At 43.0% G+C, this 25,730-nt stretch overlaps 1 long non-coding RNA gene across 2 annotated transcripts in view; it reads left to right on the forward strand.

Moving 5' to 3' along the window:
* The window catches only part of LOC146348383 (uncharacterized), a 68,122-nt gene that overhangs the window by 14,716 nt on the left and 27,676 nt on the right, over positions 1–25,730 (forward strand). The window contains exons 2-3 of one of the 2 annotated variants that reach the window (XR_014790606.1): positions 9,778–10,122; positions 13,085–13,452. This is a non-coding gene — a long non-coding RNA (uncharacterized LOC146348383). Of the gene's footprint in view, positions 1–9,777; positions 10,123–13,084; positions 14,777–25,730 lie in introns of those variants that run through there. The other variant, XR_014790605.1, reaches the window with a different exon arrangement.

A 25,730-nucleotide genomic window follows, 5' to 3' on the forward strand; every position in this document is an offset into this window, starting at 1 on the left:
GGCTATGTCCAAGGCTAAGCCTTCCCCCCTTCCACCAGGTTCACATCCATTACCCAGGGAAAAATCAAGATTTTTCATGATTTCTCTGCTACCTTTGGACTGGAGTTTGCTATAGCACAGCACCTAGACCTTATTTTACGTTGTGCACATTGTTGTATTTATTTATTTTCATTTATGTATTACTTTCCTTTTAAAATGCCCAATAACTGAAGTTCTCTGGGCGGTGTACAATACATTAAAAACATACAGTACAAATATTAAAAAATAAAAACAACATGGAATAAAACAAAGATAAAACCTGTAGCAAAGGATAAAACCATTAGTTTCATAAAACCAGATTAAAACCAGTATGCTGATCTTTGCTGTCTTTCCGCTTAATACAGTATAATGGTATTATATTTTTACCAATATGTACATTATGATAATTGTAGTTTTAACATTATGGTTGTTGGCTGCTTTGAACAAAGGCACAAAGTGTATGTGAATTTTAAATAATTTTAATCTGAGGTTTTCTTGCTGTTATTAAAGAGGGCCCAGGAATGTTACACATACTTCACGGCATCTCTAGGGTTTGGTTTCTCACTCCTGCTAAAAAAAAAAAAAAAGTCCAGTACTTCAAGAAGGCACTCACAAAAGCAAGCACATGGTGGCTAAAATACTATTGTGAACTTTTTTTAAAAGTTCTAGGTAATATAATCTAGAATATATTCCGCATGCAAATCCTGATACTATGATAATGTTTGAAAAGATTGGGTGCTTTTCTTGCTGCTCTTCTTGTGGCATTTCAAAAATCAGTCACACGAATTGAACAAAAAACGCTGCAGCCTTCCTATAGGCAAATCTAAATGACAAAATGGCTTCCTGTCAGCCATTTTGTAGGCATGCAGACAGCTGACTTAATCCAGTGTGTTTGTTTCAGGTTGGTTGTCTCAGTTTAGCTATCATTTTGAGGGGCTGAAAAGATTTAAAGAGAGACTGGCACCACTTTTCTCTCTGGGAAATGTCCCTGCATTGTTTTGGCAGCGCCTTTCCAGACTCTGACTACACAAAAGCTGAAAGCAGCGTCCACTTTTCAAAGAACTATTTTGTTCTTTGTTTTATAGTTTGCCAGACTCTCTTAATAATCCAGAGCAGCACCTGAAGCTTTTAGGACTTCTCCAAAAAAATCCTTTTGGTTTTGAGGTGAGCTTAGGATCTCACAATGGCTCACGTTTGTTTGCGTTCTAAATAGCTGCCTTAACTGCATTCAGACTTTCTGGCTTTGCCAAGGCGTGAATTCTAAGACATTCAATCAGATATGCTGGTCATGGATAATGGAGCTTTGATACTAAGCCATAGGAAAAGCACAGCTGTGACATCTTTTTTCCCTAGAAATGTGCATGAAACCAGGATTCAAAGCACCTGATTTCTTGTTATAATGAGGCTATTTTCTTTTTCTATTTTTTTTTAAACCATGACATCTTGAGAACCATTCCACTCTGTAAAATGGTCTTTGCAAAACCATATTGCTTTCCCCTTCACACCCCACCCCCACACACTATGTTATAATGCTTGAACATTTGAGCTGTGACTGATTGGGGTGGGGGGGAATGTTCTGCTTTGATCGATCCTCTTTCTTGAAATTTGAATAGATCTTTGTTCTAAAATCTATGCAGAGAAAATGTTGCCTTCCTTGCAGAAATTCCAGAATGCATAGGAATGCTATATTTCTGTACTAAACATACCAAGTAAATATATAATTTAGGGATCAGAGGTAGGGTTGGGTAGGGTTAAAGATGTTCCTTGTCCATAAAATGACTTTCTTTCCTGCCAGATGAGCACTATTTTTCCCCCACCTTAAAGTTTGGATTTCTCTTGTATTCGCTTGTCCGGACCCCTTCGTCCTTCAGCCAGTGGTGTGTGGCTAAAAAACATAAACAATTAAAAGTAATTATTAAGAAGGAAATCTGGGCAGGAGATCAGAAAGCCAAACAAAATAGCTCTCCTATAGCTGCTGCAGTGGTCACATTTTTTTCCACAGTCTCAGTTGCTACCCACCCTCTGATATACAGTGTAACAACAATTAGAGAAGTGGAATGGGATCTCTTATGTTTGGATTTAGGGATTTCTGCAGGTCCAAAGGCTGGAGGGGTGGGGGTTGCTGCTGCAGAGGACTGGTTTCCTCAAGGATATTCCAGGGCTGTTCACTATATCATGATAATGTCACTAGCCCTTTCAGAGATCTAAAAAGAACATACAGGAGGTATTTTGCGCACTTGCACAATAACAAGTAAATGTGCTTTTGATTTCCAGTGTTCTGTCTGAGGAGTGCATAAGCACTTGACATCTTATTATTTATTTTTATTTGTTTTTATTTGTTTCATTGACTGTTATCAGTGTATTACATTCGTTATATTTACACATCTGCTGTTTTATACTGACTTTTATTTATGCTCCTTGCCCATCCTGTGTACTATTAGGATCCTACCACAAAATGGCTGCAGATGTGGGTTATAGTAGTCAGTGGTGCAGCTAGGTAATTTCAGAGCCTGGATATAACAGTCTCATGGGGGGGGAAGAACGGGGGCGTTAGATGCCCATGCGTATTCATACCAGTAACATTGCTCTTCTCCCCACCCCTGCCAATTCATGCTTTACATCTGCTTCTACATTCCTGATGTTAGAACAAGAAAACTCTTTGCCAACCATGATGAAAAAAATTATCTGAGCATGTGCAGTTTTTCATTTTAGGTTCACTTAAATCATAGCACCATCATGAGTACAGGAATAAAATGGAGTGGGTGGTCCTTTGTGGGTGCCCATGGGGTGTGTGGTGCCCTGGATTACACAGTCCCAAAGTCCAGGCCTAGCTGCACCACTGATAGTACAGGAAATATGGGGTTGGCTGATGTTCTCTCATATGATTTCCTGGTTCCCTTATTTAGTTATTCTGCATTCTTGTCTTTGGAACAACTATTTTCTACTGTGACTATCCAGTTATGTTAAGGTGGGGTCCTGATTACATTTGGCACCTCTGGCCCCTATTGTAATACTAAAAATAGAAACAAGGTTTCCTGGATCAGCTTCTAGCTGTTGCTATGAGAGGTAGTGCAAGTTATCGTGACTCTTTGCATCCAGTGTTGCTACTTGTTCTGTGCAATGTTGCTCACTGGGAAATGTAATATTCTGGGTCTGGAACATTGATTCCTGGGAGTAGTAGCTCCACCGCTCAGAAATAAGGGGATTGGTATGGATAATTCCCTAGTATGCTAACTCATGCAAAATATGGCAAATGTAAAATTGACCTAGCGTAGGGGATGTGCTTTAAAAATTAGAATGTTTGTTTAAAATGGACAGATGGCAGCCGTAAAGTGGATTTGTGCAGCCATTAGTAAAGGTAGACACGTTGCAGTTAACCCAACTTAATGAACCTTACCTCTTCTGTTGAAGCTCTTATGGCACACAACCTTTTCTCACTGTAAAATAGGATCTCTTGAATCTGTCTTGACACTAGTGTAATCTGTGCCCCAATTCTCTGAGCAGTGAGAAGTTTCAGGGGTGCAGCGCTTACCTGGCTTTTGTTTTCTTTGGAATGACATCACTGAGGACCTGCAGCATCTTGTAATATTTGTGTTTATTTACAAATATACAGCCTGAGTCTAGGTGGAGGCAGACAGCTGAAATATTCCAGCAAAACAAATGTTGTTGCCCAGTGTTGGATCTCTGGAGAAGCACCCCTGCTTCCCCAAATGCTCTCAGCCTACGAAGCTCCAAAACCTCAGCTCAGCCCTCTCTGAGTGACTCTCCCACTCTGTTTTATTGCCTGACTCAGAACTGCAGCTTCTATCGTGTCTATCGTGTATTATAGGGAAATAGATTACAACATTCTTAGCAGGGAGGGGAGAAGGTATACTCCCTACCCCCCTTCGCTGTGTTGCAAGCAGTCTTCTAACAATTAGTTCCCATTGAGGGACATCACCTGAATATCCCCAACTATTAGCATTCCTTTGTCAAGTCCAAGACTCTGGCCAAGTATTGCCTTACGCCATGAGATTGCTTTTCTATGTAACTAGGTTCATGTAAGGTTGTCTAGAGGGAAATAATCATGTATTAACAACTTCTGAAACCACCAAGGGTGTGTGCAAAAGGTGATACTATTTCTTTTTAAAGCACTTCCTCCAATGCACATATCTATAAAAGATGCATGCCTCTTCCCATGCATCCTCACTATTTGAGCCCTTCCATGAAAAATGGGCACAACAACTCCACGTGTTTAGAATACCAAATGACAAAGCAGTAGAACATAACAAATATTCTAAAGTGTTTTGGTTTTCTATATATAAATCATTCCAGGCTTTGCATATAAAATATCAGTCTTTCATAGGTGCTCAGCTTCTTTCCATCCAGTAATCTATTAAAATCTAATTCAATGAATTGTATTCAGCGTGGTCATTCCACTAGTACAATGCTTCTATCGTCTGCAGAAACCCCATTTTCATCCTTGTGCAAGTGTTAAGTCCTACACTTTGATTCCAGTTGTGCAACCCCTTGCACAACTCATTATGGTTTCATTAGGCTAGGTCTTACTTGTGTTAGTTGTTCCGCAACTAGTTGAGGAATTGCTAGTGGAACAATGCTATCTCTTGTACTGTTTCTGCTAGTGTAACATTGGATGCAACCCATGATGTTTTTCAATGGGATACTTAAGAACATAGGAACAGTCATCCTGGATCACACAAAGGGTCCATCTAGTTGAGCATTCTGTTCACACAGTGGCCAACCAGCTGTCGACGGGAAATCTGTAAGCAGGACGTAAGTGCAACAGCACCCTTCTGTTCGGCACTTCAAATATGTAATTCCCCACTCCACCCTAAGTTCTACCCCACTGAGAGACATCTGGGGTCTGATCTTCACATCTCTCTCCTCTGAATGGTCAGATAAAATACTCGGAAGGGCAGGTGGCCAAAACTTTGCACAGATGGTATCTAAACAGTATTATGTTTAGGGTTCTTAAATGCTTCTGTAGGGGTAGGGAACCTCTCTCAGCCTAAGGGCAACCCAAGATATCAGTAGTCATTTTTGCACCAGTACCACGTTAGTGACTTAAAGCACAATCCTATCCATGTATACTTATAAGTAAATAGTTTATTGGGGTGTACTTCCAATTAATTGGGTATGTGATTACAGCCCTAATCTGGCTAATTAAATGGAATGGTCTCTGCAGCACAATTGCTCCTAGATTTGTTAATTACCCCCCAGTTCATCAATATCACCTTGACTTTTAAATAACACATCCCTTATGCCATTAAAAAAAAAAAAAATTATCGATTTTTGTTAACCAAGAAAAACTTACAAGTATTAACCTTAGGCCTCAATGATACAGAGATTGTCAAGATACATAAGGGGAAGTAACCTGTATATTAAGACATGAAAAGCTGTGGAGCCAGAGTTTATATAAAATAGTCATTCTCTTTTTTCAGCCAGGATTATGTGTCATTTGTATATATCTTCTCATAACAAGCCACAGGTATTTGGTGATACGGCCCGTTCATGATGTGTGATTGAATAGTTTATCAAATCACACTGTAAAATAGAAATTGTCCTCCTGTTGGTTGTATCTATACAATCTGATTCTCTTAGTTTCTCCATTAAAGCTATTGTCCACATTCTATCTCACCATTCTGTGATTGTAAATTCTTGTTCACTTTTCCAATACCTTGCTACTTCCAACCTTGCTGCTGTCCAGAAAAGTTAAGTAGATTTTTATGATGTAGGTTTTCATTATCACTTTCGTATATATTTAGTAAGCCTGGAGTTAAACTTATGCATTGGTTTGTAATTTTCCCTGCTTCTTCAAATACCAGGCTCCGGAATCGATTTACTATCTCACATTGCCACCACCTGTGTAAATATGATCTGATTTTTTTGTGGCATTTCCAACATGTCGATGGCCCAGTTTAAAGATCTTGCTCACCTTTAAAGGAGCTAAATACCACTGATGTACTAACTTTAAACTATTCTTCCAGATTTTGGAGGATATAAATGGAGCAGTGGAAAATGGAGTAGTTTTCCACATCATGTTCCATTTTTCTATTTCAGTTGTTATTCCCAAATCGTGTTACCATATCATCTTCACTTCCTCTGTTGCCCCAAAGTACTCCTCTATAAAACACTTGTAAATTTTGGAGGCCAAAACTTTTGTATCCTCCAAACTTTGTATAATAATGGCTTCTAGTTGTGTAAGAGGTCTTACTATCTATGCCTGTACTTGAAGATTAGCTATAAAGTGTATTATTTGGTGCATATGTATCTATGAGACTGAGATATTTCGGAGTTTTCGCAGCTGTATCCCACTTTTAGGAGAAAGTCCCCAAAATAAGTCTTTCAGTCTTTATAATCCACATTCCTCCCATCCTTGGAAATATTTAAACTTTTATTGATCAAAGAAAAGGGGAAGACATAAAAAGGGTGCCAGAGGTGATGGAGAAGATAATTCAACACAGACGTGACTGCCTAGCTGGCAGGGCAGGCTGGGAGTTGGACTTCTTTCTGTCTAAACATGCACAGGATTGTGCCCTATGTTGTTAGCCTCATCCTCTGAATCCAAAACATTAATGAAAAAGGTGAACACATGATATGTCTGCTAACATGCAAGTGTGCCCATTGGTGCGAAGGGGAGACTAATACAGGAACTATAAGTAGCAAAAGTCCAGCTGCCTGTAGTATATTTTCTGCTATGTATTACTTCTGGGCTACAGCTTTTTATTTAACAGAGAAAAGGAAACTTTTTTCTTTCTTTTTTTACCAAGGGCTACTCACATGTTAATGCTCAATACTGAATAAAGGTGTCAGGGCCAGCCCTACCATTAGGCAGAGTTAGGAGGCTGCCTCAGGCAACTGATTTGGGGTGTTGTGAAAAGGCAGCAAATGGTTAATTATTTAGTTTATACTTATTATTTTTACTGCCAGGGAAGGGGAGAGGTGTTTGTGGGACTTTCTGCCTTGGGTGCCAAATAACATAACTGGCCTTGGATTCTGTAGCAATGTACCTTGACTTGTGAGCAGTCATTTCCTACTCTCCCTCAAGCAGCAAAATTTCTTGGGCCAGGACCTGCCTCACAGTTAAGTATCTTGAGACAATAACATTTTGGCAAGTTACCGCAAAAGTCAACAGAGATGTTTTGTCATTTTCAGAATACGATTGCATGGAGAGTGGGGAGGAGATGTATATCAGGAATAAAAAATTAACAGAATGCCAAAGAAGTGATGCTAAAGATGGCCTGTTTGGTGATGGCACATAACTTTGGGATGTTCTCCCTCAGAGGGCCATTGTGGTTTCTTCATTGCTCACTTTTCAGCAAGCAGCAAAGACTCCGCTCGTCAGGCATCATGACAGCTGATTATGTGATGTATCGGCTGTTGCCCTGTTGAAAATTATGGGAGAAAATCAGAAAACTATGGGTGTATCAGAGTTGGCTAGTGTTTTGTTCTGTTTTAAATGTTGTTTTTATATCATGAGCCACCTTAGGGATTTCCCTGACTGAAAGGCAAGTTAGAAATACTTTAATTAGTAGATAAAGATGACGGGTAGGGTTGGACAAGTCTGTCAGTTTCAGTTTCTCCCAGCATCTGTTTTATACTCTTAAATTCATTCCATCCCATTTACACATCAGTTTGCGACTTTAAAAAAATCCACACAAAACATATGCATGTTCATGTACGTTTTTTGCTAATATATGCATTATTGTATGTAATTTTGCCGAATATAGACTTCTTTGCAAGCAGCTTTCCTTAATATAATGCTATTTTGAGCATTTTCCCCCACTAGAGTATGCATTTTTGTGTGTGCACTTTCCCCTAATATACACATTTTTGTATTCACTTTTTGTTTGGAGAACTGCATTGCAAAATTCTGTGATGTGTAAATACCAACAGATAACTGCGTTCTGGTCTGCATATTGATTCGTGAAGTGCGAATTTGGTAAGTTCTTATCAAAATGCAAACCAAACAAAATTCTTCCCCATCCATAAGGAGTGGTTGGATCCAGATAAATGCTAGCAGAAGGGAGAGCAGAAAGTGAATTCCCCCAACAGCACCCCCCCGCACCCCCATGAAAAGCCTCTCCCGAGGGTTGGGGGACCCTGCTGAATGGAATGGTCTACTGAAGGAGGTGCTGAGGAAGAAGGGGTTTTGTCGAAAATCCGGCAGAGGTACCTTCTTTGAACAGAGGGGCTTTTCAGTAGGGCTGTTCAGGGACCCCCCAACCGGCTTCAGAGGCTGATTTGGAGCTTCCAAATTGCCCCGACTCACCTTGGCCTGATTCGGACCCAGTCCAACCCACATCGAACTCCGGATCCAAAGCAAGATTTGGACATCCAAATTGCCCCCCAAGCCCTGCACACACACCCAGCCACGCGAACCTCCCCCCCCCTCAGTTGCGCAAGCCCCCTGCTCCTTACTTGTACCCGTGGGGAGTAGCCCACAGCTGTTGCCCTCTTTGAGGGACTGGCCATTTTCTTTTAAAATGGCAACTCTTCTTCCAGGAATTAAATGTTGCACAAATGGTGGCCATAAGGCCATCATGTATGCTCCATTACAGGCGTAAATAGGCCATTTACGCCTGTAATGTTACGTACATGATGGCCTTATGGCCACCATTTGCACAACATTTAATTCCCAGAAGAAGAAGAAGAGTTGCCATTTTAAAAGAAAATGGGCAGTCCCTCGAAGAGGGCAATGGCTGCAGGCTGCTCCCCACGGGTCTAGGTAAGGAGCAGGGAGCTCACGCGGCTGGGCGGGCAGCTATCCAAATTGGTCTGAAGCACTCCAAAGTGCTTCGGATCAATCCGGCCTGCTTCGGACCAATACTGACCCACTTTGGATCCAGACCAAAGCAGTCCAAATCAGCCCACTTCAGCTCGGAATTTGGATCCAGAGGTGTAGTGGTACACAGCCCTACTTTTCAGTGGGGTGGAGGGTGCAGGAAAGCCACCTTCCACCCACCCCTTCTGCCAGCATTTCTCTGGATCTAATCGCATGAATATAATCTAGCCTAGACAGTATTTTTAATTTAACCATTATTCTGATTATTTCAGTAACACTTGTAATAGGCATGTAGGTTCTGGATGTTACTGCAGATTAGGTATTGGTCTTAATGGGCATATACAATCTGTATGCTCTGCAAACTACCATTTAATTTAAGCCTCCAAAAGCCCTAGACAGAGGGCTCTTAGCGTACCAATCTTTCCCTCCTTAATAGATGTTCTTTTGTAAGAAAAAAGACAGAAGAAGCGGTGAGAAAACACAGGAGAGTTACAAATGGAAGACAACACTGTGTGGACCCCCATAAAATTCAGTGAATGAGGAAGGGCAAGTGCAGGATAAAAGCCTTGTCTGGAAGCACTCAAAATGTGCCTCCAATTTTTTAACAAGCATATAGCTGTTTTCTCACAAGGGGTGTTTCCAGATGAGGCTTTATTATGCATTCACCCCTGTCTCATTCATTGGAATTTTACAAGAAGTCCAGATATTGTCTTCAATTTGTAACCCTCACATATTTTTCCAGCGCTTTCATCTTTTTTCTTACCAGGAAAAAGTCCATGAAAGGGGAAAAGATGGAATAGCTGCACAATGCCTTTCGATTGGTAGTGCCAGGAGACCTCCATCCGGAAGCACCCTTGGTGAGTTCCTCTGGCACTCAGAAAAGGCAGACAAAAAGGAAACCGCCTGCCTCATTATGATTGCAAGAGGCCATCACTTTGCATTTGCTAATGTTTCTTAACCTCCTCTTTTTGCAGATTGCACTGCACCTGAAGCCTCCAGACCATCCACGTTCTCCATTGCCATTGCTTCATCAAGCTTGCCATTCATGATCAACAAAACAATGCTGTCCTTGAGGCTGAGGTAGTAGATTGAATAGTTGTGGAGCCATATTCTCCCTCTGAGCTAACTATACAATCTACTGTCTTTCCTAAGGAGACAGTCAAGTTATCGGCTCCTGTCAGATCACCCATTCCTGATGCTGGTTTATCTGCACTCAAGTCATCTGCCATGGACAATACCACTTTCGGGGGTCTTGACACCAGGCCCTTGACTCCACAGCTGCTTCCAAATGTATGAGGCCTCTATCCTGCTCTGTGGAGGTGAGGTAGTAGGTTGTATAGTTTGTGGGAGGGATTACATCCCATTTCAGGTGATAACTATACAGTCTATTGCCTTCCTTAAGGAGCAGCAAATCTGCCTTAGAAAATGTTTGACGCACACGGCTTCAGAACTGTTTCTCCTTTCATGATGCACAGTCACTGAGCAGCCGAACTAACAACATGGTCCCTTTTTGTACTGCGTCCTCTAAGTCTCTGTAGTGACAGTCTTATGTGTGTTGAAGGAAAGCCTCCTAACACTTTTCTGTGATAGGCTGTTCTTCTATTTTAAGCACAAACCTTACCCACAACCAGTGTTTGGGAACTTGTTTCTGACAAGACACAACATGAATCTTCTGTGAATGCAACACAAGGCTATCTGTGTATTGTGTATTTCCATGTTACAGTGGGTAATGATGTCAGGAGCATACAAGAAAAAATTGTTTGGTTATTCTATTTGTCTTCATTATTAAAAACATAATTTGTTGTTCATTCATTAAACCCACAATCATGTCATTATTCATTTACTAAAATCACATTTGTTTTATTACTCACATTCATGCTTTCTTACTTTCCTTCTGATTTTGGCCACTATTTTATTTTCCAAGATGTTGCATAATTCCAAGACGTTCTGGGGAGAAAATGGGAACTGCCACAAAACATAGTGTCCCCCATTTTTACCCCTGGAATCCTCTGGAATGAAGCAGCGTCTGAGGCAGCCTTGCCCAACCTACTGCCCTCCAGATGTGTTGGATTACAACTTCCATATTATTGGAGCTGTCATCCAACACATCTGGAGGGCACCAAGTTGGAGAAGGCTGGTCTGAGACATTCAGGAAAAATAAAATGGCAGCCACCAAAATCAGCATCACTTTGCTAGGGGAAAGTAATACGCACACATATCTGCCCTGAAGTAGTGACTAACAGGTACAAATGGGATAACAAAAACAAAAGTATTCATACCTATTCATCACTCATTTTTATTCATGGCATTCATTTCATAATGAATGAAAGTGGAACCAAATGGGCCAAAATAAATGCACGTCTCTAAATAGTGTTGAATTCAACTGTCTTAGGGTTCTTCCAAATGAGGCTTTTATCGTGCAATTGCCCTGCCTAATTCATAGAATTTTATCAGGGGTCCAGATGACATCATCTTCTATTGGTAAACCTCCCATACTTTCCCCTCCCCTTCTTCTGCCTTTTCTCTTGCAACACAAAATAAGGCAGAAAAGACGAAATAGCTGTACAATGTCTTTTGATTGGGAGTGCTAAGAGCTGTCCTTCTGGAAGCACACTGAGAATCTTGGATTATGTATTTCTCTGTAAAAACAGCTAGGGATGTACGAAAGTTCCGCCACGGATCTCGGGGAGGCCAAATGCCAGCGCATTTGTCCCCCCAAAATCGGTGGCGGAACGGCCCGCCACCCCCCCGGGACAGGACTTATCTTGGGCGGATCTTCCTGGCGGCGGCAGCTCCGGCAGCGGCGGCTCCAGCAGCTGGTCTTCCAACCAGCTGCCGCCACTGCCATTTCCAGGTTAAAAAAAAGCAAAAAACAAAAAAACGTGATAGGCTACGTAAAGATTTATGTAGCCTATCACGGCTAGATTTTAAAAAAACACCGTGATAGGCTACGTAAACATTTATGCAGGCTACGTAAACTATCACCGTGATAGGCTACGTAAACTATCACGGCTGACTTAAAAAAAACCAAAAAAAAACGTGCGTACACAAATGGCGGCAGCCATGGCCGCCGCCATTTGCGTTCCTTATTTTGGCACGTCTTAGTCTACGTAAACATTTACGTAGACTAAGACGGCGAAAATAAGGGGACCGCAAATAGCGTAGATGCTAGACTTAAGACGTGCCAAAATAAGGAACGCAAATGGCGGCGGCCATGGCCACCGCCATTTGCATACGCGCGTTTTTGTTTGTTTTTTTAAAATCAGCCGTGATAGGCTACGTAAACATTTACGTAGCCTATCACGGCTGACTGCAGGGACGCAAACGGTGGCGGCTACAGCTGCCGCCATTTGCGTCCCTGCTAGCCAGCGGCTGGATGTCCTGCTGCTGGCGGAGCCAGCCGGCAGCTCCGCAGAATTGCTGCGGAGCACAGCCGGCCGGCCAGGATTCCGGGGGGGGGAGGAACGGAGCCCCTCCCCCCCAGTGAGGATTCCAGGGGGAGGGACGGAATGCCTCCCCCCCCCACCATTATCATAATCCCCGAAAGGTAAGTGATTTTCGTACATCCCTAAAAAGAGCACACTGCAAAACCTAATTATTGCAAGGGAAAGTTTTACGATGTGCTTACAGGGACTGCACATAGTGCAGAAAGCACCGTGATTTGGCAGCATTCTGGAAGTCAAGGATCAGGACTCCTGCGCTCTCTACGCTCCTCATCTCCCATTCCAGCTTAGACACTACATCTGCACCACCACACTTTTGTCTCTTCCTCATCTGTTTTACTTCCTTGTCATTGGATCTGCACTTGGTTCCTGTAGCCTCCTGAGCTTTGAGTATTTCAACTACAGTCATTAATGGAGATAATTCATTCTCAGACCTTGTCTCCCTCACTGTTCCCATTGGCTGTTTCCATGCCACCTATGGCTCTTTTCCTTCCTAATGTTTTACTGCCCCCTTTCTTTGCATTTGTTCAAAATCCTGCAAGTCAGAAATGTTGCAATGAGTATTATGTACACTGAGCTGTTTTGTGCACATTTATAAGATAAATTCCGAGTGTGAAATTGTGTTTTTGATGCATTTCACTGCCAGTCCTGGTCATGAGAAAGGCAGCTGCTTAGGGTTTGTAGTACAGACTGTTTTTTCCTAGGTGCAAGGAGTTGTGTAGTGTGACTGTGCTTCCAGCTCAAATCCTGCAACAGTAGTGTGATAATTGTCTAAGAGTGCTTCCAGACAAAGGGCTCCTAGCACTAATAATCAGAAGATTGTCTTCTTTTCCTTAAGGGATTATCTGCGGTAAGAAAAAAGACAGAAGAAGTGGTGGGAAAGCACAGGAGAGGAAGAGAATGATGTTTGGACCCTCCACTCCCTGTAAAATTCGGTGAATGAGGCAAGGCGATGGTGCAATAAAAGCCTCATCTGGAAGCACCCAGAATGTAATAGTGAGTGGAAATGTTTCTGCAGTGGGGATGAACCTGTGGAGTTGTAACACCTGTTCGCTAGTCTGTGAGAGAGAGAGAAAGAGCGGGGAGCACTCTAGTGCTGGAATGTGGGAACATGCATCTTTCAGAGAAATGAGAAAAGTTTCTTGCAATGGTGGGACCTCGGTGCATAGGGATGCGGGCTACATAAGGTCCCATGTGATAAAGTGGGTAAGTGCGCACCCTTTTTCAAAGATAAAATAAAATCATGTATAATAACAGAACGGGTGGGCAACCTGTGGCTCTCCAGATGTTACTGGTCTGCAACTCCCATAAGCCCTAGCTAGTATAGTCAGTGGTGAGGGATTATGGGAGTTGCAGTCCAATATCTGGAGGGACACAAGTTGCCCACCCACCCACTTTAGAAACACGAAAACTACACAGCCATTTAAAGTGTTGGAGGATGGGGAAAATGTGTGTCTCCCCCCCCCCCACTGTATTATGGAACTATTTAGTAGGCTCCTAGTGAACTTTGCGCACACACACACACACACACACACACAATGCACACACCCCTTTCACAATAAGGCTGGTTGCAGTTCTAGCAGGGAAGGTTTTAAATATTCACAATTACATCTTGAACTGGTAGGAAAACTAGAAGAAAGCCAATTTGCTAATGATGGAAGTACAACCCACCCCAAATTCTATTTCATATGTAGTGAAAGGAGGACAGGAATGTTTTCAGATCTCTGAAAATGTTTGTTCTGTAGAAGCCCTTATGTGCAGGAGCAAATGAAAAGAAAAATAATAATTTCAAGGTCTTTGCGTCTTGATGCATAGGATTGGCATAGGATTGTCTTCTCTGGACTGGAGCTCATAGCAAGTGTTATGCATATTCAAAGGCAGCACCTTTCTTCCTTATAGCTGCATGGAACACAAGTAATTCTCCAAAGTGCATCCAGCTTGTATATGGTTTATGTGACTTCTGAGTTTCATTCAAGCAGTTGTCACCATGTGGAACCAATGCCACTACAAATATTGAGATGTGGCCCCCGTGTGGCTCTTTCTGGGTTAGGTTTTGTCCCTCATATGGGGCATTTCTACACTAGCCTAAAATCCTGCATTTAAAACGGGGCTTTCTGCTTCCGTTTTAAATGCAGGATCAGCACTGACTCCCTTTACACACGCTCCCTTCCCCCCTCCTTCTCCCCATATCCGAGTCTTCCATCATCTTTCATTGATCTCGCTCCTCTTCTTTCCGCTTTAACTCTTTTGACAGAGGAAACTGAAGCAGAACACAACGGGGTAATTTGATAGCTCATTATCTGCGATCTATTTAAAAATGGAACAAAGGGCATTTAGTGCAGGAGGGTCACGGCAGAGTCACTACGTCATGTAAAGAGCCTGCAAACCTCCATGAAGGAGCAATCTGAATCGCAGGATAAAAGCCCAGTGTGAAGGAGCCCATGGAAAGTATGAATTTCAAACAATTATATATGGACTTAGTTAACAAACAATGAAGAACATTTGTCATTAAATTTAAATTCTCTCCTACTGTTCTTTTAATGCAGTTCCTTTTGTTGCTTTGAAATATGGGTGATACAAAGTACTGACAAAAAAGAAAAAGAAGAATATCTTGGGGTTAGGCATAAGATGGTTCAGTATAATCCTCATGTTAGGTCAGCCTTCTCCAACCTGGTGCATGGCCACTGGCCATTCTAGCTAGCCTGATAGTAGTCGTAGTACAACACATTTGGAGAACACCAGATTGGGGAAAGCTGTTTTAAGGGAAAGAGGCTTCAGTCAAGGGCTCTGTTTGTAGTAGTATGATGGGATCCAGAAGTGAGATTTTAAAAGCTAGAAAACAAACTTTTATTCATATATTCTCAGGGCTCAGTCCTGGGCCCAGTGCTCTTCAACATTTTTATTAATGACTTGGAGGAGGAGGTGCAGAGAATGCTGATCAAATCTGCAGGTGACACAAAATTGGGCGGGATAGCGAATACTTTGGAAGATAGAAACAAAATTCAAAGTGATCTGGATAGACTGGAGCGCTGGGCAGAAAACAACAGAATGACACTTAATAGGGATAAATGCCAAGTTCTGCACCTAGGAAAAAGAAACCAAATGCACAGTTGCAAGATGGGGGATACGTGGCTCAACAACACTACAAGAGAGAAGGATCTTGGAGTTGTTATAGATCACAAGCTGAATATGAGCCAACAACGTGATGTGGCTGCAAAAAAGGCCAATGCTCTTTTGGGCTGCATTCATAGAAGCATAGCTTCCAAATCCTGGGAAGTACTAGTTACCCTCTACTCAGCACTGGTTAGGCCTCATCTGGAGTATTGTGTCCAGTTCTGGGCACCACACTTTAAGAAGGATGCAGACAAACTGGAGAGGGTTCAGAGGAGGGCAACAAAAATGATCAGGGGACTGGAAACAAAGCCCTATGAGGAGAGACTGAAAGAACTGGGCATGTTTAGCCTTGAGAAGAGAAGACTGAGGGGAGATAGGATAGCGCTCTTCAAGTACTTGAAAGGCTGTCACAGAGAGGAAGGCCAGGATCTCTTTTCGATCATCCCAGAGTGCAGGACATGGAATAATGGGCTCAAGTTACAGGAAGCCAGATTCTGGCTGAACATCAGGAGAAACTTCCTGACTGTTAGAGCAATATGACAATGGAACCAATTACCTAGGGAGGTGGTGGGCTCTCCCACACTGGAGGCCTTCAAGACGAGGCTGGACAGCCATCTGTCAGGGATGCTCTGACTTGGATTCCTGCATTGAGCAGGGGGTTGGGCTAGATGGCCTTGTAAGACCCCTCCAACCCTACTATTCTATGATTCTATGTATTTAAAACATTTTCAACTGTTTTTCAACTAAAAATTTCCAGGATGGTTCCAAATAGGTCATAAAACAAGTAAGTCGTAAAACACAATTTTAAAAAAACGGTTGACAACTATAAGGGAAAGCACTAAAAACTGTCACCATAGAAATAATAAAAAATACATCACAGGTTAAAATAGAAAGGACTGTGCCTGATACGTAAAGTACATTTGTTGTTGTTGTTGTTCAGTCGTTCAGTCGTGTCCGACTCTTCGTGACCCCCTGGACCATAGCACGCCAGGCCTTCCTGTCCTCCGCTCTCCCCCGGAGTGTGCTCAAGTTCATATTCATTGCATCGGTGATGCTATCTAGCCATCTCATCCTCTGCTGTCCCCTTCTCCTTTTGCCTTCAGTCTTTCCCAGCATCAGGGTCTTTTCCAGAGAGTTTTCTCTTCGCATTAGGTGGCCAAAATATTTGAGCTTCAGCTTCAGTATCTGTCCTTCCAATGAGCACTCAGGGTTGATTTCCTTTAGGATTGACTGATTTGACCTCCTTGCAGTCCAGGGGACTCGTAAGAGTCTTCTCCAGCACCACAGTTCGAAAGCATCAATTCTTCGGCGCTCAGCCTTCCTTATAGTCCAGCTCTCACAGCCATACATTACTACTGGGAAAACCACAGCTTTGATTAGACGGACCTTTGTCGGCAAGGTGATGTCTCTGCTTCTTACTATGCTGTCTAGGTTTGCCATAGCTTTCCTCCCAAGGAGCAAGCGTCTTTTAATTTCATGGCTACAGTCACCGTCTGCGGTGATCTTGGAGCCCAAGAAAGTAAAATCTGTCACTGCTTCCATTTCTTCCCCTTCTATATGCCAGGAAGTGATAGGGCCAGATGCCATGATCTTCGTTTTTTTAATGTTGAGTTTCAAACCAGCTTTTGCACTCTCCACTTTCACCCTCAACAAGAGGCTCTTTAGATCCTCTTCGCTTTCTGCCATTAGGGTGGTATCGTCTGCATATCGGAGGTTGTTGATAATTCTCCCAGCAATCTTAATTCCGACCTCTGATTCATCCAACCCGGCATTTCTCATGATGTACTCTGCATATAAGTTAAATAAGCAGGGTGACAATATGCAGCCTTGTCGTACTCCTTTCCCAATTTTGAACCACTCAGTTGTTCCATGTCTGGTTCTTACTGTTGCTTCTTGACCCTCGTACAGGTTTCTCAGGAGACAGGTAAGGTGGTCTGGTACTCCCATCTCTTTAAGAATTTGCCACAGTTTGTTGTGATCCACACAATCAAAGGCTTTAGCGTAGTCAATGAAGCAGAAATAGACGTTTTTCTGGAATTCTCTTGCATTCTCCATGATGCAGCGAATGTTGGCAATTTGATCTCTAGTTCCTCTGCCTCTTCGAAACCCAGCTTGTACTTCCGGTAGTTCTCGGTTCGCATACTGCTGAAGCCTAGCTTGAAGGATTTTGAGCATCACCTTGCTGGCATGTGAAATGAGCGCAATTGTGTGGTAGTTTGAACACTCTTCGGCGTTGCCCTTCTTTGGAATTGGAATGTAAACTGACCTTTTCCAGTCTTGCGGCCATTGTTGAGTGTTCCAAATTTGTTGGCATATTGAATGCAGCACTTTAACAGCATCATCTTTTAGGATTTTAAATAGCTCAGCTGGAATACTGTCATCTCCGCTAGCTTTGTTGTTACTAATGCTTCCTAAGGCCCACTTGACTTCACTCTCGAGGATGTCCGGCTCAAGTTCAGTGAGCGCACTATCATGGCTATCAGGGACATTAAGATCTTTCCTGTATAGTTCTTCTGTGTATTCTTGCCACCTCTTCTTAATTTCATCTGCTTCTGTTAGGTCCCTGCCTTCTTTGTCCTTTATCATGCCCGTCTTTGCACAAAACGTTCCCTTGAGATCTCCGATTTTCTTGAAGAGATCTCTAGTCTTTCCCATTCTGTTGTTTTCCTCGATTTCTTTGCATTGTTCATTTAAGAAGGCCTTCTTGTCTCTCCTTGCTGTTCTCTGGAACTCTGCATTCAGTTGGCTATATCTTCCCCTTTCTCCCTTGCTTTTCGCTTCCCTTCTTTCCTCAGCTACTTGTAAATCCTCATCAGACAGCCACTTGGCTTTCTTGCATTTCTTTTTCTTTGGGATGGATTGAGTTGCTGCCTCCTGAACAATGTTACGGACCTCCGTCCATAGTTCCTCAGGCACTCTGTCTATCAGGTCTAATCCCTGAAATCTATTTCTCACCTCCACTGTATATTCATAAGGGATATGATTTAGGTCATACCTGAATGGTTTAGTGGTTGTCCCTACGTTCTTCAATTTAAGCCGAAATTTTGCAACAAGAAGCTCATGATCTGAGCCACAGTCAGCTCCAGGTCTTGTTTTGACTGACTGTATAGAGCTTCTCCATCTTTGGCTGCAAAGGACATAATCAATCTGATTTCGATATTGACCATCTGGTGATGTCCATGTGTAGAGTCGTCGCTTGTGCTGTTGGAAAAGAGTGTTTGCTATGATCAGCGTGTTCTCCTGGCAAAACTCTATTAGCTTTTGTCCTGCTTCATTTTGTACACCAAGGCCATGCTTGCCTGTTATCCCAGTGATTTCTTGACTTCCTACTTTAGCATTCCAATCCCCTATGATGAAGAGGACATCTTTTTTTGGTGTTAGTTCTAGAAGGTGTTGTAGGTCTTCATAGAACCGATCAACCTCAGCTTCTTCGGCATCAGTGGTTGGGGCATAGACTTGAATTACTGTGATGTTGAATGGTTTGCCTTGGATTCATACTGAGATCATTCGATCGTTTTTAAGATTGTACCCCAGTACTGCTTTTCCCACCCTTTCGTTGACTATGAGTGCTACTCCATTTCTTCTAAGGGATCCTTGCCCACAATAGTAGATATGATGGTCACCTGAATTAAATTCGCCCATGCCTTTCCATTTTAGTTCGCTGATTCCCAAGATGTCGATGTTCAATCTTGCCATCTCATGTTTGACCGCCTCCAACTTACCTTGATTCATTGATCTGACATTCCAGGTTCCTAAACAATATTGTTCTTTACAGCATTGGATTTTCTTTTCACCACCAGACACATCCACAGCTGAGTGTCCTTTCGGCTTTAGCCCAGCCGCTTCACTCTTTCTGGCGCTACTTGGAAATACCCTCTGCTCTTCCCCAGTAGTATATTGGACACCTTCCGACCTGAGGGTCTCATCTTCCGGCGTCATATCTTTCAGCCTTGTGATACGTTGCATGGGGTTTTCTTGGCAAGAATACTGGAGTGGGTTGCCATTTCCTTCTCCAGTGGACCACATTTTGTCAGAACTCTCTGCCATGACCTGTCCGTCTTGGGTGGCCCTGCACGGCATAGCTTATGGCTTCACTGAGTTACGCAAGCCCCTTCACCACAACAAGGCAGTGATCCATGAAGGGGCAAAGTACATTAGTGTAGGCATTAGTTGAACCTCACTGAAAAGAGAGTTCCATAAGCTGGAACAGGACCCTAAGATTGGTCTTTGTACCAGAAGACAGAAAAGTGGTCAATGGAACACCAACTTAAAAAAATATGTTTCCAAGAAATTAGAGGCTGGTTAGCTTAATTACTGTTCCAGGTAAATTGGTGAAAAGTGTTACTAGAGATAAAATTATCACATATGTAGAAGGACAAGTCTCCCTGAAGAACAGTCAACATGGTTTCTGCAAAAATAATTATTTAGAGAATGTTAACAAGCATGTGGATAGGGCTGATCCAGTAAACATTGTTTACTTAGACTTCCAAAAGACTTTTCACAAAGTTCCTCACCAAAGACTCCTGAGAAAATTTACCAGTCATGGAATGAGAGGAGAGGTCCTCTTGTGGATAGGTACATGGTTAAAGACTAGAAAGTAGAGAGTAGGAATAAAATGACAGTTCTCACAATGGAGGGATGTGAACACTGGAAATCTGCAAGGATCTGTATTGGGATCAGTGGTTTTTAACTTGTTCATATATGACCTGGATTTAGACATGAGTGGTGAGGTGACCAAGCTTCCTGGTGGCATCAAAATGTTTAGGATGGTTAAAACAAAAAGATAATGAAGAGCTCCAAAAGGATCTCTCCAAACTGGAGGAATGGGCATTAAAATCGCAAATCCAGTTTAATGTGCGCAAGTGTAAAGTTATGCACGCTGGGGCAAAAAATCCTAGTGTCACGTATATGCTGATGGGGTCTGAGCAAGGAGTGACTGACCAAGAAAGGGATCTTGGAGTTGTGGGGGATTGCTAGATGAAAACATTGACCAGCACACAGCTGCTGCGAAAGAAATGATATGCAGGTGATGTGATACGCATGATACAGCACTCTAAAACAAAACAAATGACCACCAGCAGCGCATCCAGTTTATACATTTATAGATTTAAACATTTTAAAATTATATACACACACACACACACACATATACATACATATATACATACACACACATACAAATTTTAAAATGTGAAAAGTTTCGGTATAGAACACCAGCTTCAGTCACAAATAAGAGTATACTACAATACTACTTGTAAGCTGAGCCAGAACCAATCAAAAACAGTCCAAACCTCAGTGAGGGAACATGGATTAACAATCAGCACCTGTATTCAACAGCCAATCAAGCCACATTAATAAACATCATAGCAGCCCCATATTGCATTACAGAAGTCTACCCTGGAGATTACTAAATCATGGATAACTTTAGTGAGCCTTTCTCTATCCAGGAGGCCCACTAGTCACAGCTGGCCCACTAGTCTAAGCTGCTGAAATGGCCTCCATGCTACTGAGGCCAGTTAAGCCTCTAGTGCCACAGTCAGATCAAGGAGTGCCCTCAGACTGTAACCCCCTTCAGAACAAGGTGAACATCACCTCCCTGAGCAGACCATAAACCAGGGGTGTAGAACCTCACGCCAATAAATCCAGCCCACCTGGGGTTCCCAAGATGGCCATGCGCCCTTCCCCTGGCCCCACCTTTCCTCTGACCACAGGTGTCAAGGGCTCCTTGGAGGCCTCTCTCAGTCTAATCCAGTAGCCAAGTCCAGACACAGACAAAGGGATTCTTTTCAAAGCTTTATTACTCTTTTACAACTTAACAACTCTACTATTAGCAACTAGATATGAGCAGCAGAGTACCTATGCCCTAAGTTGGAACAGTTGGTCCCCGTTTGAAGGAGAATCCCTGGCAGACCCTGTGTTAGGGAGGGACTCTCCCTAACTTATCGGTTAGGGAGAGTCCCTCCCCTTTTCCCTTGGATCCTCTGGGCGCAACTGTTGTTTGCGCGCCAACCGGGCACTACGCCTCCTTTCCGCACCCTCCATTTGGCGCCGCTCCCTGCGTCGGCGTCGCGCATCCAGCAAGTCTGCTTCCCGCGCTGTCTCACTCCCGGGACTACTATCTATGCTAGGAATGCCGGTGGGAGGAATCCCTGCCAGCTGTTGGCCCTGAGAAGGATGAGCGCGCTCCTCTCCCAGGAGCGGCTGCTGTTCCTCAGAATCAGAACTACTCTGGGATTCTATGGGCTTAGTGTCCACCCTGACAACAGGTTGTTTGCTGGTTTCCCCGCTTTTGCGCATTTTCCCCCATTCTGAAAGGTTGAAATGCCTCTCCTAAGGCTTAGAGACTAGCAGGAAGAGCATTAAGCTAGCATATGGTAGTCTTTTGGTCCTGCCCTCTTGCCTTTGGTCACACCCTCTTTTGCCTTCGGGCCCCACCACCACCATTGGGGTGTGGCCCCCAAAAGCTTGTCCAAAATTGAATTTGGCCCTCGCACTAAAAGAGGTTTAACACCCCTATCATTAACCATAACACCAAAGTGTGGAAACGTTTCCCTTCAAATAAAGCAGGAGACACATTGAAATAAGTTAAGGCTATGTTTGACTTACGTGGATTTATGTAAACATAAATCCACGTAAGTCAAACTTTTAAGGCATAGTTAATTTAACTATGCCTTAAAAATTAAGGCATAGTTAAATTAAGGTTAACTATGCCTTAATTTTTTTAATTCCCAGATGGTGTCAAAGGACCAACCAATAGGGAACAGGAACTTTTTGGATGGATCTTTGGACTGACGGTGGGAAACCAGGGATGTTGGGTAGACCTCAGCAAGCACTGTAGTTGGCCAGTCCACAGACAGATGCCAGCACCAGCACAGAAGTACCTAAATATTACACAACAAATTTTGGGCAGTCCTTGGGCTTCTTCACATGGAGTTTTTATCTTGCTGTTGAGACTGGTTACTCATGGAAGTTTGCGGGTCGTTTAGATGATGTCATCAACTTCCAGGGCATCTCCTACACTAAATGACATTTATTCCATTTTTTAAAAGATTGGAGATTATGAGCTATCAAACTACAGTGCTTGAGTTCCCTCTTGAAAAGAGGAAAACTTCCCATAAGAGGAGCTAGACCACAGTGCCATCTAGTGGCCATATAATGAAACATATGGAAGACTCGGATAAGGTGGAGAAGGAAGCGCCTTTAAAGGGAGTCCATTGTGATCCTGCATTTAAAACGGAAGCAGAAAGCCCTGTTTTAAATGTGGGAATTTAGGCTGGTGTAGAGATGCTCCTAATTATAGTCCAGATTCCTATGCCTGTAGCAGTGTGTGACATTTACTCTTTGCAGCAGATCCTACTACTTCATCTTCCAGCTTGACACAGAGACCTACCGTTTGCATTCTAGTTTTCAGTCACTCTGGAGGATCCAGCAGGCAAAGCTCATTACTGTATTGGCCTTTTGGCCCAGTAAAAGTTCTTAGGCATTTTATTAAACTTGGATAGTATTTCGTCCCTGAGGCTGTACATCATCTTAAATTGAGCATAAGTGTGGGATGCAGGATCCTTAGAAGGTGGGTGGGTTTGGGCACTAATAATGAAAAGCAGCTGTTATTGGAGCCACAACTGCACAACAAGATAAACTTTCCTGTTGAGCTAATGCTAGGACCCGCTATGCTTCATCTTCTATCCCTTAAAAGTGCAACAGTGCTATAGTGCATCAGGCTGTAAGACGAGATGCAAGGGAAGACTGGGAGAAATAGAAAGGAGTTTAGCTGTCACCTAACAGTATGTGCTAGATGCAAATTCCAGGCTAGAACCAAAAACGATCACAATAAAATTAACACACTTTTCAGACAAATGAAAACTCTCACTAAACTCTGGAAAATACTTGTAGTGAGTGTAGTGAGACTAGGGGTAGTATCCTTTTGTGCCTGTGCGCTCACAGGACCAACTGCTTGTGCAACGGGACTTTCACGCTTCTAATAAAACCCTGAAATGAATGGAAACGCTCATTTTCAGAATGGGGCAGGTCAGCAGAGCTCAGAGAAGGGAGCTCCACTGACATATCCTGTTCCTGGGGCTATTTTTAGGAGAATGAAAAGCCCCTTGCACCAACACTTGCACCTGCAAGTGCAACAGAACCAGCAGAGATGGTGCATCCCCGCTGGATACTGCCTAAAGTTGCTTAAAGCTAATTCCTAAACCTTAAACTGCCAGAGAATGAGTGAAGGGAAACTATTCTTTTATAGTGTTTATATCCCATCTTTCCACCAAACGCAGGCATTCACAACAAAGCCTGGGCAAAGAAAAATGTTTTACGTTGCTACCAAAAGAAAACACAAAGTAAGTGTCTCATGGACATACCAAGCAAGAGTATTCCCAAGTTTGGGTGTTACCACAGAAAGGCCCCTGTGACTGAAAACTACCCATCTCATTTCTGAAGATCTTAATACATGGGCAAATTTGTATGAGAGTAGGTGGCTTTTTAGGTAAGAACTAGCACTTTGAATTCAGTCTGGACTAAACTCATAGACAGAGACATTCTTTGAATACTGGAGCTATATGATTTAATCTATGGATCCCAGTTGTCAGCCTTGCTACTATATTTTCTACCAGCTGAAATTTCCAAAAACATTCTTCCCAAAGGCAGCCCCACATTCAATGCTTTGCAATAACCCAGCTTGGACTTTATTACCAAAGCATGGATAACTGTGGTGAGGTCCAGTTTACTCATTGCAGTTGCTGTTTGTTAGTGCCTTTTGCTGATATAAACTTGCTCACACATCTAGATCTGGCTAATGCCACTGACAGAACACTGGACAAGATAGCCTCTTGGTCTGACCCAGCATGGCCAGTCTTGTGTTACCCCATATGAAAGTACATTTCCAGGACAAATGCCAAAAGAAAAATAGACCTTACATTTTGGTGGTGGGCAGCAGGAAGTGGGATGTGGAGGGACAGAGAACTGAGCCTTTGTGAACCTTACGCTGATTTTCTGTGCTTGTGACTTTATATCACCGCTGGAGTGCATGGCTGTCCTGTCTGTGTAGCTGTGGGATCAACCTGCTCCTCAGTTTCCCCGTAGACACCCAGCCCTTCACTTCAGTGGTCCAGCTCTTATCCCAGCAACAGGCACTTGCTGAAGCTGTCTTGTGAGTCAGAGAGCATGGCTCTGAGCTCTGGCAGCAATGACCTTGGAAGGGAGCAGCCTTTCCTGATAAATGCATGCAAACAGCTTCATTGGTGCCTGGCTGCATGCAACCGCCTCACCATTGGTGGTCACCATAGTGAAGGCTGTAACCCCAGCCACACACAATCCACCCATCCCGGAGCTTTGCTCTTCCTTCCTATGTGCAGAATGTGTAATTCAGAGACTCGCAAAGCCTCTGACAGAGCAAGGGGAGGGGTAACTTGGAGCTGGTCCATGAATGCTAACAAAAGGGCTTGTGTTCGACAGCTTCAGCTGCTATAGCAACATGGCTACAGATAAAGAGTGTCTCCTGTCCCATCCTGCAACTCTCAGTGCCTTGGAGAGGCAAGCACAGGCAAGGAGGAGTAATTAATGCCAACGGCCAGCAGGGCAAGTGAGGGTGGGATTATCAAGCTCCCACTCATCTGCCTGCAATGGATAGTTGTGGTAGGGATTTGTGGCCTCTGTGGTTCTTATCCTTAATCTGTAACCTTGACAGTTTTTTAGTATCTCTTATTCTAGTTAACTATGAGTAGGGAGGACGATTTTGAGAATGTTATTGTACTGTATAAGGGCTCTGTGTGTGCCTGGGGGTAGGGTTGTAGCAAATATTTTAAGGGTTTCTCTCCCCAACGTTCTTCTCTTAGCACTTTGTCTGAATATTCACCAAATATTCACTGTTTGGCATCCAATGATTTCTCAGTAGCAGTCAATGACCTTCTTTGCATGTAACAACAACTCAGAGCATGGGTTGTTGCCTTACTCAGAGTTTACCCATGATCTGTCTGCCGGAGCAAGCAAAGTGCAGGTTATTTTTTCAATTCCCAAGTTGTTTGATTCCTTCATCATTTGCCCACTCCCTCCCTATATCCCAAATATCTTTGCAGCTCTGTAGTAATAACATATAGGGGGGGCAAGGTGATTACCACTCTTGCCCACTGCCTCTGTAGCCTGGCAAAACAACCCACAGTTCTGAGTTCGCACATAACAACAACCCATAGTTAAAACAATCTGGAGTTTGCAACCCAAAAACAAACCATGGTTTCTCTCCCATAGTTACAGGTTTGCACATAATGACAATCCAGGATTGAACAACCTGTACTCAACCCATACTCAGGGTTGCCATTATGTGCGAATCAGGTCAATGTGTGATTGATGCAGAAGCAATCCTTGGTGGACCA

The sequence above is a fragment of the Heloderma suspectum genome, chromosome 4 (genome assembly GCF_057233095.1).
Source record: "Heloderma suspectum isolate Gila_16-S chromosome 4, 16-S_ref, whole genome shotgun sequence".
In the NCBI taxonomy this organism is placed as follows: domain Eukaryota; kingdom Metazoa; phylum Chordata; class Lepidosauria; order Squamata; family Helodermatidae; genus Heloderma; species Heloderma suspectum.